The sequence below is a fragment of the Nipponia nippon genome, unplaced genomic scaffold (genome assembly GCF_047370975.1).
Source record: "Nipponia nippon isolate SJK-2023a ecotype South Korea unplaced genomic scaffold, ASM4737097v1 scaffold_1, whole genome shotgun sequence".
Lineage (NCBI taxonomy): Eukaryota > Metazoa > Chordata > Aves > Pelecaniformes > Threskiornithidae > Nipponia > Nipponia nippon.
The window spans coordinates 157,612,729-157,630,970 of NW_028262290.1; positions in this window are offsets into that span (position 1 = coordinate 157,612,729).

Sequence of the window (18,242 nt, forward strand, 5' to 3'; positions counted from 1 at the left end):
AGCAAGAAAAAAATAAATCAGAAACCAATTCAGATAACTAAGAGGAAACAATAGTATTCTGATATTTTAAATTGTTCTAAAAAATTTACTACAGCTACACCATGGAATCCTAGAAGATTGTTCTGACTTACCTCTGTGCATCATTCAAGTTATTCAGGTTAATTTTCTGCATGGGTGTATTAGCTTAGTCCTAAATGAGCTGTATAGGTTCTTCTATAAACTTAGATTTTGCACAGCTCAGATCCATTAATTTAGCTTTGCAGTTGATAAAAGTCAGCACGGTTACACAGAATTCAGCAAGGGTGAAGACAGTTTATGCTGCCTTAGAATAAAGTTCCTGAATTTTACTCCCACCTACTCTTATATTTCTTCGAGAGTGGGATCAGTGTAATCTAATTTTAGCTGTCTGAATATTAGGCACCTAGTCTAACCTCTTCATCTAGACTTCTCAACACAGAGAGGCACTTCCTTCCTCTTCTAAACTCCTGTCTTATAATGGGTTCTGCTCACTGGATGTGTTTATTGACTGAAAGTTCATGATGAGATTAGGCATTTGCCATGTGCATGGCTGAAGTTAGCTGCGGTGAGTTCACCCACCATGTGACTGAAGGCAAGCCACACAATAAAGAAGAAATTAATCCTTCATCCCTAAAGAGGGGGCAATGATGCTTAGACACTTCTAAACAGACTTTAAGACCTAAATGAAAAATAAGCAATAAAATTGTTCAGGATTATTATTAGTGTCACAGAAGGATGTCGAGAAAAGTGCCAGAGACTGTTGCATGATTCCCATTTTACTTCGGTACTGATTTTAAAGGCTGTAGTTAACATCTGCTGTGGAAAAAAACACAGAAATGACATTTGTCTTGATCTCTGCCGGTAAATTTGGATTTTCAAAATACTATTAGGAAGAGGTGAAGATGTCACAGCCAGAATTCAGGAGATATAGTTTAAATGCCCAGCACTTCCACTAAACTTCTGTGTAATCATGATCAAGTAAGCTAGCTGGAAGGCATCTTTGCAGAGAAGGACCTGGGGTCCTCCTAGGCGAGACGCTGAACATGAGTCAGCAGTGTACCCTTGCAGCAAAGAAAGCCAACCGTGTAGCAGGCTATATTAACTAGAGCGTAGCCAGCAGGTTGATGGAAGTGACTCTTCCCTTTGGCACTTATGAGACTGCATCTGGAGAGCTGCATGCAATTTTGGGCTCCTCAGGGCAAGAAAGACATTGAAATACTGGAGCAAATCCATCAGAGAACCAACAAGATGATGAGGGGCTGGACTGTATGATACAAAGAGAGGATGAAAGAATTGGGTTTGTTCAGCCTTGAGACAAGAAGCTGGAGGAAAGACCTTACTGCAGTTTATAACTATCTAATGGGAGTGTATAGAGAAGACTCCTCTTGAGGCAATGGACAGAAGTTGCAACCAAGAGGCAATGGACACAAGTTTCAACGAGGGAAATTAGGGTATTTTCAACTAGATATTAGGAAGAAAATTTTCATGGTAGAGATGGTCAAACACTGGAACGGGGCCCAGATAGATACCTTGTGAAACCTCCATCCTTGGGGATATTCAAGCCTACACCACATAGGGTGCTGAGCAATCTGTTGACCTGCTTTGCACAGAGGGTTTGGACTAAGTCCACAGGTCCCTTCCAACCTCAACTGTTCCCTGATTCTGCGACTCAGTTCACCTAATAGCTATAGTGTGGTCATTTATATCTGAGCTGGTTGCTCTGGGTTCCCTTTGACATCAGTGTTGTGACTCATCCAGCATTGACTTTAAGATGAGGCAGACCAGCCCATGCTCGGTGTTGTCGCTCAGTTCCTGAGACAGAGGGGAGTCCCTTCTAAGCCACAAAGACTTAGTCATATCAGTCTCACACTCTTTACCTCTCTTTCACATTTGTAAAGCAGAGATACTCCTACCTCAGTATTTTTTTGGAGGAACACGTTTGTTAGTATTTGAGCCCCACTCAGAAACTGTGATGTTGGCTGCTATATATGGAAAGAGAAAAAAGAAATAAAGTCTTCCAGATGATGACAGCACTGTGGCTCCCTCCTCTCCTAAGCAATGCCAACAATAATTTTAAAAAAGCCTTTTATCTTCAAACGTATTTCAGAGCCACTTCAGAGTGAGAAGAGCTTCTTAACATATGAACTTTCAGATGGCTGGGTTGAAGAAAATATGGAGCTTTCCTTTAAACAATTAGAGCCCATTTTGCTAATCAATTTTTGTCAGGCGCCTAGAAACATTTTTCACGATCAGATTCCAAATTGTCTTGAACAGTATGAACTAATGACCTTTTATCAGTCCAGTTTGGGGCACTCTGATACATCCCTGCTCAAATTAAATAAATCACAAGCCTTAATTAACAAAGACTGGCATGACTGCAAAAGCAATGAATTAGTTTGTATGCTATCTGAGAGATCACAAACGTACAGTAGTTACAATTAATGGATTTAATTTTAAATGGTGGGGCTCCTGCATGAAAGTGCCTGAGAAGTCCATCCTGGCATTCTTATTACTCTTTAATTATAATTGATGTACCTGGGAAAGATGTCAGCAGTGTACATTGTAGTACAGGTGCTAGTCTCCCTTAAGAGCTCGTAGTCCTTGCTTGAAACAGTCAATGATATGCAACAAGGTTTTGATGAAATCCAAATTTATTAGGGTTATTAAAAGTCATTAATTATTTGGCACTGTAGAGGTGTAATCTGGTACTATTTTTTTAATAGACAGCTTTATATATTTAAGTTTGAGAACTGAGGTTTATTTTTACTTTAAAATATTTCTGACCTTTTTGGCCACCTTCTGCCGTTCCTGTTTCTTGCCGATTTCTCTCTTTTTTCCCCTCCTTAGGCAGAGCTCTTATCTTCCAAGCAGCTGTTTCCAGCTATTTTCCATGCTTTTTTTCCAGCCTCAAGAGAGGTCTTCACTATTCCACTGTCACTGTTCTTTTATGAAGCAGCTCCCAGGAGGTTCAACCAGCAATGAACAGTTAGTCAAGTCTGAAAAATAAAGTCAGCGAACATCAGCAGAAAATAAATCCATCTTCTGTAAAATGACATCAAGTCCACTGGCATTGTTTGAGGTGTCAGGCTTGATCTGAACGTAAGTGGCCTGATAATTATATATTTTCCAAGGGTAGTCCTCTGCTTCCCTCTGTCCCACATGCAGCCCAGCAAACAGGGTTGGCACCAGGCACAGATGAAGTCAATAGCTGTCAAGGGCAGGACAACATCTCTGCTCGCACTGCGCACTTGCCTGTGCCATCTGGAGAACAAGGCTACCAACTCCTGCCTCTGCAGGGGGAAACGGGCTATAAAGAGCAGCAGCAACAAGGATGGGGTGGACAGTCCCAAAAGAAGACAGCATTGCCCCAAGCTGTCTGTCCCCTGAGGAGCAGTGGCAAGGTCAGCTCAGCCGGGATCTCTATCCCCCTCTCCCTCCCAGCTTGGTCCTTCCACCTTCTCAGAGCTGGCTGGACCCCACTTCCAGCCCTTCATCCCAAGGGTGCTCCTGCCCAGTTCATCAGATCTGTGAGACACTCTGCCCTCTTCTGCAGAATGAGTTTAAAAGAAATATTTGCACTGCAGCTGACTCTCATAATTACAGCGCAAACCTTGTGATAACTTGTCCTTCTCTTACTGCCTCAACTTCTGGGGTTATTAGACTACAGGAAAACTCCAGCAGTCAGTTAAAGAGGAAAATTAATTTTCTGGTTACAGAGACTGGAAATGGCAAGTAGGTGAGTCCTGAAGGCTCATAAAAAACAAAAGGCAATTAAAATTAATCCCATATGGATTTCATCATTGACTTTATGAAAGGTTTGTCATTGACTTCAATGCAGCCAGAATTTTCTTGATGCCTTTGAAAAAATGTATTTGTTAAAGATGTATCATGATTATTGGGTTCTGATTCATCATTTTTGAATATTTAGAGTTGGCAATAAAATAATTTATGGAACTGCATAATAGAAGTATGAACATTTGCTAAATTGCGTGTATTGTGCATTTCCGGAGCACAAACCTATAATTTAAAAATTAAATTATGTAAATTGAATAACAGAAATAACATCTAAACCGTGTTTTGTATTAATTATGTACTAACTTTCATCAGTTCCATATTCTACACTTACCAATTAGTCCCTACAGCGACTGCAGTCAATAACAGTGTTTAATGGTGGAGAATCGAAACAAAATACTTCTAACTGAGAAATGGGAACTTGGCTACAAGCTTTGCACTATCTGGTACCCTAGTCTTAAGCAAATAAATATTTTGGCCAAATAAGAACACTGGTTTGGTCTCTTGTGGAATACAAGACATGGAATTTGATCCATTTGCCTCTGCAGTGATCCATACACTTTGGATGTAGGACTTGAAAAGGCATCCTACGTCATGCACTCCGGTCCCCTGCTACCACGGGCTCCATACATACAACCCTTTGCAAAAATTGATGGAGCTTCATCCTAGGAACACTGGGGCTGTTTGAAGGAGAAACTGAAGGGTTTCCCCTTCAGGAATTTGGCCAGTCCGTCTTTGAGTCCATTTATCCTTTTGGCCTCTGTAACATCTTCCAAGAGCAGATTCCTGTTGTTACATGCCTGTAAATGCTCCATGTGTGAAAAAGTAAAATCTTCTGTTTGTTTTAAGTTTTTTACTTGAGTATTTATTGGTTGTCCCTCAGTGTTTATGCCTTTCCCATTTTCCTGACTAACCCAATTAGAAGCTGTTGCAGAATCTGACTGATAGGAAGCCTAAAACAATTTAATTTCTAGTCCAACTCTGTTCATGTTCACTTTATATCCATTTTTTCTTGCAACAACATTGGCCTCTGCCTTATCTGGTTTAGTGTTGATAGACAAAATCTTCTTTCTGCCCTGTCGAGTTTTGCTAGGCTGAGCAAGCCTTGCTCTTCTGAGTTAGGTGAGGTTGCCAGAAACAGGGTGAGTCAATGTACCAGCCTCTTGCCATTGAAAGGGATGATCCCTGATTTTCTTCTCCTCCTCCTGCCTCTCCTGGTCACGTGTGTGTTTCCTGTGCAACCGGTTCTGGCTCTTGTCTGACCTTTCAATTTAGCTGGTTAAACCAGCAGAAAAATAACCCAGCAGAAAACACGAAGAGTTTTCTGCTGGTTTAGTGAGCGGGATCCGTTCGGCGGGTGGTCAAAGCTCAGCTGGTTCAGGCCACCTCCAGGAACCACACCAACTGTGTCTTCTTGTAAGGTCGGCTCCCCACTCCCTTCATCACCCTATTAGTCCTTCTTCACACTTCTTGTCAACACGGCTGACCAGAGCTGGGGGCTGTGTTGCAGGGCAGGTCTCCCCTGTCATAGTGAAACTTTCCTTTCACTCTTTGAAGTACTTCTGTGAATGCATCGTTTCCATTTACTTTTCTCATCTCTGCATAATGTTGTTGTCTCCTAATAGTCCTGGTATTCACTGGTACATCCCGATCTTCCTTTTCCTCAGATATTTTCAGTTGATGAGTTCAATTCACAGCAGAAGTTGCTCTGATGCTTCCCCTAAGGCAGGACACTTTTGAACGATGAAATTCGGTCTCAGTTTTGGATTCCAGTATGTTCAGTTATTCAGTACTTTCTTTCTGATTGATATTCAGATTCACTTCACTATTGACAGTGCCTCTTTTTACTATTGGCAGATTCCTCATGTGTGTGTCGCAGTCACTGATAGAAATATTGTACAAGACAGGCCCGAGGCTGGACAGGCGCTCGAGAACATCTATGGTGACTCTTCAGCTTAGACAATTTCTACTTGACTGAAATTTTTCTTCACTAAAATGGGATTACAGTCATTTTAAGGAAAATGTAGCGTTGCAAAGCAGCAAGATTATGCCAGGCAACTTGACCTTGGTTTTTTTCCTCACCATCCAAAGTACTGTAAAGCCTAAACAAGAAGAAAAGTACAAAAGAGAAAAGAGTAAAAGATATACAGGTTAAATACCATCAGTTACTGTAGCCCTCTTGTTATTTTCATTTGTTCATATGAAGCTTTTTTGATAGGATTTGTTTCTAGGGTAGACTATCTTTGGAAGGCTTCCTGGAAATAGCATATTTTAAAGCTAACATTAAGTGAATAGAAGGTCATGAATTTGTTTCAAAAGGAGACTGGCTCATGCATCTGATCTCCTTATTGCTTACAACCGGTGTTAATAATTTTTAGGTGACTACACTAAAGGATTTTAGGAATTTTATTATTATTTATTTTGCAGTTAACTAAACCCCCTGCCTCCACTTTATTTTTAAATTACAATTATGTGGCATGTTTAACATGTTTGGGAGTCACGAGGTAGTATACCACAGGTCATCTTCAGGTATTTATTTACCTGACTACAGAGACAGAACAACGAGATCTGGAATATTAGCTTGTTGTTAGTTGTAATGCAGTTATTTTTAGAAACTGTCGTGGTAACGTTTGATCTTTCTTCCTGACTCTGCACCAAACTGATATATTTCCTAGGTAAAGCTCCTGTCCTCAGGAGCCACACAAGCAAACAAAACACCGTGGTGATGCAAAAAAAAAATGCAGCCTTTGATATGTATTTGTTGGCCCTGCACTGTCCACTATCTGTCTAGTATGCAAGACTGAAAAGGGAACCAAATTTTATAGATACGTTTAACTTTTGAACTCAAGAAAAACTGTTTACTTAGTTTCAGACTTGCTGCTAGAATGATGGTTTTGCAGAGCAGTCTCATGCTGTACTTAATATGCGAGCGATATGTCACTGCTGATCGCTAATTTACCAAAGAAAGTGTCTCTGGTAACAATTTCCCAAGACATGACATCTTTTGTAGGTTGTATTTTGGTTTTAAGAACATTAATCTCAAGTAGTCCAATAACAAGGCCTGATGGAAAGTAACATTTTCCATAGCATAACCCTGGTATCTAGAAAAAAAAAATTACAGCTGAGTGAATACAGAGAAAGTATAATTATATTCAAAGAGCAGTTATTGCTGTACTTGCATTAACCTTGCAAGTCTCATGCCTAAAATGTCTATATAATGTATTTAACCTTGCATTTGATAATGAAATACGATGAACAGATCACTGTAGCCAAGTGCGGAAGATGATCAGGAAACGCTCACCAAGCAGCACTGCTGGAGCATGCGCGATCAAATGCTGCAATATGGAAACAAGAAATACGGCTGCAAAAACATACAACGTGACAGATAAGGAAAAACAAAGCAAGAGAGAGAAATGTCAAGAATTCAAGCCATTTCAATCATGGTAGATCATCTGAAGACCTCCTAAAATCAGAGTTTCATTGTTTTTGAAAAAGTAGTAAAAAGTAGCCATTACTTTTGAGAGTTTGGGTCTAACAGACACAAGAGTGAGGGAAGGCTAAAAGTATTTATTACCCTGAAGAGACGAGGCAGAGACTGCATGGGTTGCCCCAGATCAGGTAGGAAAGCACTAGCAGAGATCAGCAGAATTTGGTGTGGATCTCTTTTTGTCCTCTTTCCTGTAAACGGGCTGGGCTGCAAAGGTTTACTTTAGCATGGAAGTTTAACCTATAAAGCAGAAAATGCTATCCATAGTTTTGCAGTGATGTTATCTATTGTTTGTGTTCAAACATGCCAAAGTTATTGAATGCCACATTGATTCTATTTGTCAACGTTTTACTTTTCATTGTTAATCCATGATCCTTCAAAAACGCTCAGATTATTGGTGTTCAGGCAACCAACTGACAAATACTTTTGGAATTAAAAGAAAATAGACATATGGCTGGTATTTATAGCAAAGTTAGCTGATGCCATCATTGAAATGTAATTTCTAGTCATATTTAAGTTCACACACAGAAACTTTTAACCTGAGTGAGATAATGTGTTGAACTCAAGTTGGTTAAGCCACCAGGGGTAGAGATGCTGAAGTAGCCTGGTCCATGCTCGGTACTTACACAGCCACCAGGTAGTGTGAACCCAGACCAGCTCTATTTATCCAGGGCCTTCTCACAAATCCTCTGTGAGCCCAAAAATAAGTATTCTTCCATGTTCACTGGGAATGAAGTTGCTGAGCAGGTCAGCTTTTACCAGTGCCATGAATTATAAAACTTGGCTTTGTCAGACAAATGAATAAATGCAGAACCATATGGGCACAATTTGAAAGTTAGTTTGCAGTGTAATTCAATTCAAGTGAAGCTAGCTCAGAAAAAAAAAACCTAAGGGAAAATAAATTGTGTTACCTCTGTAGCGATGACACTACTAAGGCTAGATTAAATCATAGCAGTTATGGACATTGCCCCCTCCTGGTATCAGACCACAGTTGGCAAATGGTGCAATTGTCCATCACCCAAAAACCTAGAACATTCGTGCTTAATATTTGAGCATTAAAACTGCATGAGGTCATTTAGCTATACAAATTTTCCATCATTCCTTTACAGTTAGCAGTCATCTTGCACAGAAAAAAAAAAATCCAAGACTTGTCATGTTATTTGTCTTGTGCATTTAATTTCCATGACAAGATGACAGATACAGTTTTGGAGGCACCGTTTAATATGAAACCACCAAAATGTCTCTCCATTGAAGGTTTCATTATTTCTTTAAAGCAGGAGCTTAGATATTTTTGTACTACAGAAAGTTGTAGTTGACTACAGTAAGTTTTCTGAAAATTTACAAGTGCATTTGTTGAACAGCTTATACGATATAAGAAAATCAGCATAGTTCTTTCGGGGGTTTCATTGTTTTTCTATTTTTTAGTCGTAGTAATATGAGGGTTTGGTCCTGTTTATGCTGCACTGAGGCCTTCACATGAAAGGCAGTGTTAAAGGTAAAAAAATACATTTCAGAGATTTACTGATGTGAAGGCTGGCTACTAGACTGTAGTAAAACAAAGACAGAAGGTACATTGCGGTTGTATGAATCTGCTGAGGTAGCATCTCTTATTCCTTGGATTTGCTGTTCCTTTTTCTTTTTAATTATGTTCGTGGCAATAGCGGTGTGTTATTTTTAAATTTTGGCAGTTTAAAAATCTTATAAATTTGGGGGAAGATTGAAAGTTGATTCAGTAATATCTTTTGTGCCTTGCCTCTGCAATCTGCAGATCATCATGTGAGAGTTGTCACTTAATGTTCCACTGATTATTATTTTGGAAGAAACATTGTCTAATGTAACAAATGGATCTGATAACAAATGGACTTAAAGTTTGGAGGATTAATGGATTTGATGACAAATACTTAAAAGGCAGCCCAGCACTTAGGGTTGCATGGACATTTACATTTAAAATAGGAATGAAATTATTTTCTAATATATGAATAATAAGATGTCTCTGTCCCAAACTCTTACTCATAGGAAACCAAGCCCATTAGCTGAAAATGTTAGATAAAGCCATTACATTATGTTCTAACCATTTTTAAAGCAGTTCCTTTAGAAAATTTTATTGGCAAATAAAATTCTTCTTTGGATCTGTCTAACAATAGGGTTTCTGAAATCTGTAGGTGGAAAAATGACCCATTTGTAGATAATTCTAAAATCTAGGACATGGACTATTTTAAGGTTTACTAATGTGTAAAAGTTGGCTTTAATAGAGTCACCACAGTTTTGCATTCCAGAGCTTGCCATATAACACTCTTCCCAAAATGTATATGTTGTAAATTACTTTCCAAATTAGTTTGTCATAAAGTTTTTTTCATGGCCAATGTTGTGTCATACAATTGATTTTGTATTAATTACTTCTGATGAAGAATAAGCTATGCAGTGTGTTTCTGCAGGACAAGTCACACAGAGAACAGCAGAGATAACATATTTTATCAGAGGAGTAACTTCAGCTTTGCCAGTTGAGTGATTCAGCATTTCACTGAGTTATAAACTCATCTCCTGCAGGGTGAGAGCCTCTGGGCCAAAGAAGCCCCTCGCCGAGGTCCCATCGCCACTGTCTGTGCCCCAAACTTGCCCTTTTTCTGTCTCCCTGCCATTCTGCCAGCTCCTAGAGCAAGTGGCTCTGTGGGAGTCCAAATTTTCATGGCTCTAGAGAAAAGTTTGAAATGCAAATCAACCAAGGACGTTCATAACCTAGCAATTAGAAGCATTCAACTATTTATGGATTTTGTTATCATTTTTAAGCCATGCAAGGTCTTGCAGTAGATCTTTCAGAGTAACCCAGTTTGATGTCTTCCTCCGTTCCTGGGGGGGAGGGATTCTCCCACAGCAATTCAACCCCATCATTACTGCTTCAATGCACCGACCTGATATAGCAGCTCTGGGGTCGTGGTAAGGGTGCTCAGCCACAGGTTTGAAGGCCAGAGCACCAAGAGAAATGGATCTGACCCCATGTAACTAAAACCAAGGAAATCCACTGGCGATCCCACAGCCATCCCACACCTTCCCATGAAGGGTGGGCAAGAGGAAATGGGCTCAAGTTGTGCCAGGGGAGATTTCGATTAGATGTCAGGAAAAATTTCTTCACGGAGTGAGTGGTTAGGCATTGGAACAGACTGCCCAGGGAAATGGTGCAATCACAGTCCCTGGAAGTATTCAAAAAACATGTGGATGTGGCGCTTAGGGACATGGTTTAGAGGTGGACCTGGCCGTTAGGTTAACGGTTGGACTTAGTGATCTCAGAGGTCCTTTCCAACCTTAACAATTCTATGATTCTATGATGGATCATTTACTCCGCAGTACTGGGAGGCTGGTGCCAAAACTTCACGCAGTCACACAGTGGCTTCTTCCAGTTAAGTCATTTCAGATGTATATGATCTCTGACTGTTGTACAAATTATTCTGTGGATGCAAGCATTACAATAACATGTATTACCATGCACACATAAACAGGAAAAGAGGAAATGGGATGAGACAGCCTGAATATCGGGCGGGAATTACCCCTTTACAGGACAAAGATGACCTGAAAATTTTTATTTTAAACCGGGATTCTATCCTTTTTTGCTTCTTCAAGGAAGGCCGAAATCTGCTGTATTTATGCAGTTTGGGCTTCACTAGACATTTTTTTAGGGTATGCCTTTATTTGTTTTTTTAGACTTCTTCAGCCAGTTCCTAGCTGGACCAGAAATCTGTGGTGCCTTGCAGCTGGTGAGTCAGGACATCACAAGGGACGAGACTGACAGCTGTGGAGATGATCAGTCAGATGGCTTCCATGGGACTTCTGGGTGGTTTTGGTTTTAACGGTTGTTTCATTTCAGTTGCTGACATTTGTGTTATAAGACATCAGCTCTCACTTTTGGAGACGGAATACTCCCACCCTGACACCTGTGGTCAGAGAAATCTCAGCATGCACCTTCCAAGTTACCCAGCCCCTCCTAGGAAAACCAGAAATGACCAAGATACAAAATCTCTGCAATTTTAAGGCAATAATAAAGTAGAACTGTTGTGGTTTAACCCCAGCCGGCAACTAAGCACCACACAGCCACTCGCTCACTCCCCCCACCCCAGTGGGACGGGGGAGAGAATTGGAAGGGTGAAAGTCAGAAACTCGTGGGTTGAGATAAGAACAGTTTAATAATTGAAGTAAAATGAAATAGAATAGTAGTAGTAGTAATAATAATAATAATATAATACAATAATAATATAATACAATAATAATATACAAAGCAAGTGATACACTATAAATTGCTCACCACCCACCGACTGATGCCCAGCCCGTCCCTGAGCAGCGATCCCTGCCCCCTGGCCAGCTCCCCCCAGTTTCTATACTGGCCATGACACCATACGGTATGGCATAGCCCTTTGGCCAGTCGGGGTCAGCTGCCCTGGCTGTGCCCCCTCCCAGCTTCTTGTGCACCGGGCAGAGCAGGGGAAGCTGGAAAGCCCTTGACTGGTGTAAGCACTACTCAGCAACACTAAAACAGCAGTGTGTTATCAACATTATTCTCGTGCTAAATCCAAAACACAGCACTATACCAGCTACTAGGAAGAAAAAACAACTCTATCACAGCTGAAACCAGGACAAGAAGAAACCTTTTATTTAAGAAATGAGACAAACTCTTCAGGTGTTCTTTATAAAGGCCTACAGTGAAAGACACAACCTGTTCTTAAGAGTCATTTTCATATTGCTTTTAAAGACAGAGTAATTTGGTGTTCTGAAAGCAGAGAAAACCCTAAATAAATTATAGAGGTCAATTTAACCACCAAATCAGTTATGATTAATACTCCATACTTTTATACTTTCTAATCCTCATAGAGGAAACTTCAAATGACACAAATGCCTGATTGAAAGATGGCCATCAGCTGGAGTTTCCTCCTCCTCACCTACAAGATTTCACATGGAGAAGATTAAATTGGCTGGCTTCACAGCCCCATTTCTTCTTAAGCTCATAGCTCCATTCGCTCGGTTACTGCCCACCATTTGCTAAAGTTGTAGCTAGGAAATTCCCCGCAAAAGCAAACAAGAATGACAAATGAGAAATCCCACAAAACCCTTTCCTCAAAAAAAAAAAAAATTAAAATACTTTTAAAAAGCATTAAATGTATTCCTCACTGATTCAAAAACATAGAAAAACAAGAGTATGGTACCAGTATTCATCCATAGCCCTCTGCCACCTTAGTGCTGACCCACAGGAGCAGATTTACACTGCACCAATGCACTTGCTTTCCAGTCAATACCCACACCCACAATATGTACACCATGAATTGGCAAAATTGGACTTTTCACAGCATGGGGAGATGTTTTCTCCTTCCAGCCCCTCGGATGTCCATGGGATGAGAAACCCTCTGTCCTTGAAGGGACATGTCTGTCCCCATCACCTGTACTCTCACTCTGCAAGATGACAACACATATTTTAAAACACGTATGGCTAATCTTCACCCACAGGTATTTGCCCTGTATTTACTGAGAGGAACCTGTGCAAAGAGCTGTGGCCTTCCACTCCTTATTTCCTTCTGCCTTGCCAGCACCTCTCTCCAAAACCCAACAGAACTCAGCTGCTCCCAGTGTTATCCTTGGGATCACGGGAAGATGTAGGGATGCAAAAGAAAATATGTTGCTCATGCTAGTTTCTGATCCTCCTGATGGTTCTCTAGATGTTTTGGATTCCTTTAACCGATTCTGTGCTAAAACACAGGTTTTCAGCTTTGCAGACTCTTAATTTAAGGCAATCAAGCCACTTGCAGTGTAATACTGTCAAATGCAATAATGCAGGATAAAGTTTACAATATCTAAAAACATGGTTATAGTGTCACGGTGGTCTGGATTTATTTTTTTCTCAGTTTCTTTCAGATCACATCTGGTACAGTTTCAACATTTTTTCATCTGCAAACTACATGTGGAATGAGAATGATAATAAAGTTGCAGCTACAGAACTTGGGCTGATAATGAATAAACCAGAACAGAATCCAAGGATCTGGGATGGAAAGCATTGTGACTTTGTTAGCTGAGTTTTTATACTGACTTAGTTCCCAAAAGTTTAGAAGTTGGGCCTCAGCTTAATCCAGCAGGATTTGGGTCTTTTATTATTTTTACTTCATTATTTTTTAGGTTTTTACAACGTGAAGCTGCCACTCAAGTTTCTCAGCAGTTTGGATGACTCACACAGGAAGAGTGAGCTGTATTTTGTCTGCCAGAAAGCATCCCCAATTCCCCTGACTTCAAAGAAGGCAGGGCTGGATCCTGATGGTCTGCTTTGCTGCTTTGTCAGAAAACTTTGCTTTTCACAAGGTTAAAGTGCTACTTTACAAATCCTGTTTGTATATGATGATAGTGCAAGAGGGTTGGGTTCTCTGGTCAGGCTGAGCTGTGTTCAGCCTAGAGAAGACACGAGGACAAAGGAAACCTGGACATGGCCATCCTAATCCTGGGACCACTAGGCTGTTCTTCATTAATCCCAGCTGCCCATGGCCCCCAGGATTTATGGTTCACCATAATGGTGGGATTTTGGCTATATCCCTTTCCCTAGGAATGTATACAAGGGTCAGGGTAAAGCTGACTTCCAGGGCCTTTACAATGTTGAATTGCTAGAAAATAATGATGGAAAGTATAAAATAAAATTAAATGTCTGCTCTCCTTACAATGCCCATTTGCTTTGATGCCTGGTGAAAACTTGTCAATAGTTCTGATACCCTGGACCTGGTCTCTGTTGTGGTGTTTCATCATTTTTTGTTGCTTTCCTACTTATCCCTATTCTTCCTCACCGCTCAGGCTTAGAACTGTTTTGTCTTGGGTTTGTATAACACCCAGTACATTGGGACTCAACATAAACAATAAATAGCATTGCAACAATAATTAAAATGAGAGGCCAGTGTACAGTACTGAGGTTTTCCCATTCAAGGCATTCCTGAGAGAAAGCAAAAGCAAGATCCCTGTCCTTTCTTGGCACCGAGTCACTGATGTGACTATCAATGAGACATTTTAGGAGCAACAAAGATTATTATATGAATGCGGTTTAATCAGTCATTTTACAGCAGCAATTGTGGCAATTAGAAGTGTTTTAGCACTTTTAGGTCAAGATTAAAAATGATAGAATTTATTGCTGCTGATTTAGAGATTAACATTGTGCCAATTAATCAATTACTCAGTATAAAGAATTGACAATTCATTGACATTCTTCTTCCAGACTGGCAAACTACTATTTAATAGTTGAGGATTTTAAATATATATATATATATGTGGAGCTAGAACAACAGCTATTTCAGAAGAAAGGCAGCTGGGGAAGTGTAGGCAAAATAAAAGATAACATTGAGAACCTTGGCAGTTTTCATCAACCTCTGTAGCCACAGGGTTATTTCAGAATGAAAAATCAGATACAGCATTTGATTTTTGTGCCATACATAAAAATACTCTGAAGCAAGCATCGTGGGCCGCAGTACACAGGCAGCCTAGGACGCACCTCCTCTCAGCCCTAGTTCCGCTGCTGCCTGCCTTAATGAGTTGTCTGAAGGTGTTTGGGGAGAGTGGAATGAATGAATAACATAACAGGCAATTCCCCTTTAGCCTTCTCATTGGGCTTGACCATACCTACATTTCTTGTCTCAAAATAATCCAAACTGCATGTTAAATCAAGGCTCTAAAAATAGCCATTCCCACCTGGTGCCCTGTTTTGATGCCAGAAGTCAGAATCGCCTGGAAAGTTCTTTCTGATTTGGGCAAAAGCAGAGTCAAACCTTGAATGGTGCCTCCAGACTAGTGTTTGTGCTGGTGCTGGAACAACTAGCACCGAAGGAGTTACATGGCCGTGAAATTTGGGTGAGAGAACTTCCAATGTGGTTCCCACCCAGCCCAGGAGGGGTAGAGATTTTTGCTTACAAGGTGCTGAGAAATCATCATGCTGTAGGCTGGTGGACTCGCTCTGGTTTCTCTGCTCAGAAGATACTGTCTCAGTAGATAAATCATCTACATCAAAACGATGTGGCTGCTATGGCTACAGAGTACTGTGCTGCTCAACCAGAAGAGTATACACCAGTATCCATAAGGTATATTTGCATCTGTGCGTATTGCAGGAAAGAGAAAGAAAAAGAAGAAAGTCAAAGGTCCAAACTCAATCCAATATGACTATTCATACACACACAAAAATTGTATAAATGCAACATACCAAATTTTTTTTGTTATTTGCGTGAAATCTACCAGTAGGAAATGGAAGAGCAAGAGAAGGCTTTTGCATTTAAATAACTTGTTAATGTCTGGAAACCAAAACAGTCACAGAACAGCAATAAAGAAGCTCTTCAAATGTTGCTGGAGGATGTCCATAAAGAGGATATAATGAAAAGGACTGCCCAAATGTGCAAGGATAATATAGTTAATGTATTACTTCTTTTATTATTTTATCATCTTTCATTAATTGCTGGCATCTTTCCTGCAGGAGCTGGGTCCATGAAAAGGGCTTTTAGTCAAATGTCCTAAATGAAACAACCACTTAGAACCCAAGAACAAGGTTGAAACAAGGTTCACCTGACTTCTCTAAATCACACTGGAAGGGTGCGGGCAAAATACCACATTGGTTTCATTTTGTGGCATCCTAATGCCAGGATTGAACCAGACTTCACAGAACAACGTCCCCAGGAGTACAGCTACATCTGTATTCTGGAGTAAAGACCAGGTCTGAGAGCATTAAAAGGTACATCTGTCCACCTTGCTGGCTGTCAGTTCACCTGGACTTGGGCTTTAACCGTTTTTACGGAATTCAGAAAGAATCAAGTCTGGGATATACGCTGGCCAAGTAGGCTGTAACATTTTTTACTCTTCCTAGCCAAATGGCCGGGCCAACGCTTAGGCACCGAGCAAGCTTGGACTCTCCCCTTCAGGGAGTCCTGGGCTCGATTTTGAACAAACAAGAATGAGACTTGGCCAGTGCAAATATTTCCCCTTTGTACTGGCTATTGAAGGTCAAACAGCTTTTCCAGAGAGAGGCCCAATGAGCATTTTACCAGGACAGGAGAAGCAGCACAGAGGCAATGTCCTTGTGCATAGACAGCTATTACAGGTAAATGGATCTCCAGGTGTAACAACAGGGAGCAAAGGCTGGTACCCACAACAGGGTATGTTCATCAAGGTCACTCCTCTACATCTCCCACTCACTCACCTAAGCCAGCAGAAGTCTACTGTGCAGGAATGCCCATAATGAACAGAAGGCTTGGCTCCAGGGAGTAAGCAAGAGGTAACATTTGGAAAGGCCTATTTCAGTTCGGTGCCATGAAATTCCCATGTACGAGCACTTCAGAAATGGAGTCCAAGGAAGGGGACATACTGCCTGCTCTGAGCTCTGGGCCAAGTCCAGTGGAGTCCACAGAAATATTCCTGCTCCATCTCAGTGGGCTTTGAATCAAGTCCTTCATGCAGGAGAGCTCGGATAACTTCTCTCAGAAGCAGCAGTGACCACGATTACACACGGTCCTACTACCCGCTTGAGAATAGCCCTTTCTCTTCTCCTGTAATTTTTAGGATCCACAAATACACTCCCAAATCCAATGGTTGCCCCCATCTTCTTTACTGGAGGAAGATAATGAACTCGACTGCATCAGGGATATGGAAGTCACCAATCACATGCAGATGTCACCACTTTTGACTGACTGATTTTTATTAAAACTCAGTGAGAGTCAGATATGCTATTTCCCAGCATTCAACACAGGTACTTCCTTAATCATGAAGTATCATTTTTATGTTCCCATTGCAATCGTTTGCCGTTCTTCTGTAGCAGAGACTTGCACTTGTCCCTTTTCCAGCTACCAAACATTCAGCTCACATTAAAAATATAAAACAGCAAGGATATTCTGAAATTTATGGAGAAAATGTCTAGAGAGAAACCCATTCGCTGATACTGGAGTAGACACCACAGAGACAACTCAGAAGCGGCCAGAAACGAAGGTAGATTTTCTTTGTCAGAACAAATTTTACAAAAATCCTGTGCTTTTGACCTTTAGACTATAACAACTGATTTTAGTGAAATTGCTCCCAGGTTGCCTGACGATAGTTGGGAGGAGAATGAATCCATATGTCTTCACTTTATATTAATTTCTAACACTGTAAGTAAGCCTGCAGGGCTGCGTTACTCTAGGCAGTGTGTGCAGAACAAAAAAACAACCTCTGCCTCTTGCACGGAGTATGTTGCTGCTTTCACTTAATGACTCTAATTAAGCTATACTTAGTTAACTGGATTAACTATATCTAGTTAAGCTGCTGTAACTTAAAAGGGAAACATACAGAAGTCTTGATTATATTGGTTAGGACTGCACCGGTTTGTAACCTTCTGGTTTGGGTCTGTTTGCATCCCACCGTGCTTGCTGGGAGTTTGGTGTCCGGATGCACCAGAATCGAACAGAAACTTTTCAACAAAACCCTTTCCAATTAACAAAGTGTTTCACAAAAATAAGTTGGTTTAGAAGACAATCTTTCCTCACTTCTGGTTGGAATTTCTGGCCAGAGAGAAACCAAAAAATGGATTTCAGGACTCACCTGCCTCAAGGGGAAAGGGACCAGGTCTCTTACATCCCACACAAATGTCCGAATCATGCAGCACTCTGGTTTTGTGTGTGCATGTTTATGTACGGGACTGTCTGCACACGGGTTTGTGTATGGGATTGTGTTTGTTTGCGTGGGTCTCCTCTTCATTCTGCATGAGAAGCATCAAGTAAAGATGAACAGAACTGCTAGTTTTGGCAAGCGCTGACAGCTACCGGTTTGATACATTAAAAAGGTCTGTGGGGAAGACTCAGTGCTTTCTACTCAGAGAGTACAGCCTGCTCTCTTTTGTTCATGCTCACACGAGGACTTTCTGACAGTGCATTAAACATTGCCCAGCCCTGGCACATCCATTTCCCATCTTGTTTTGGGAAGGCTTTTG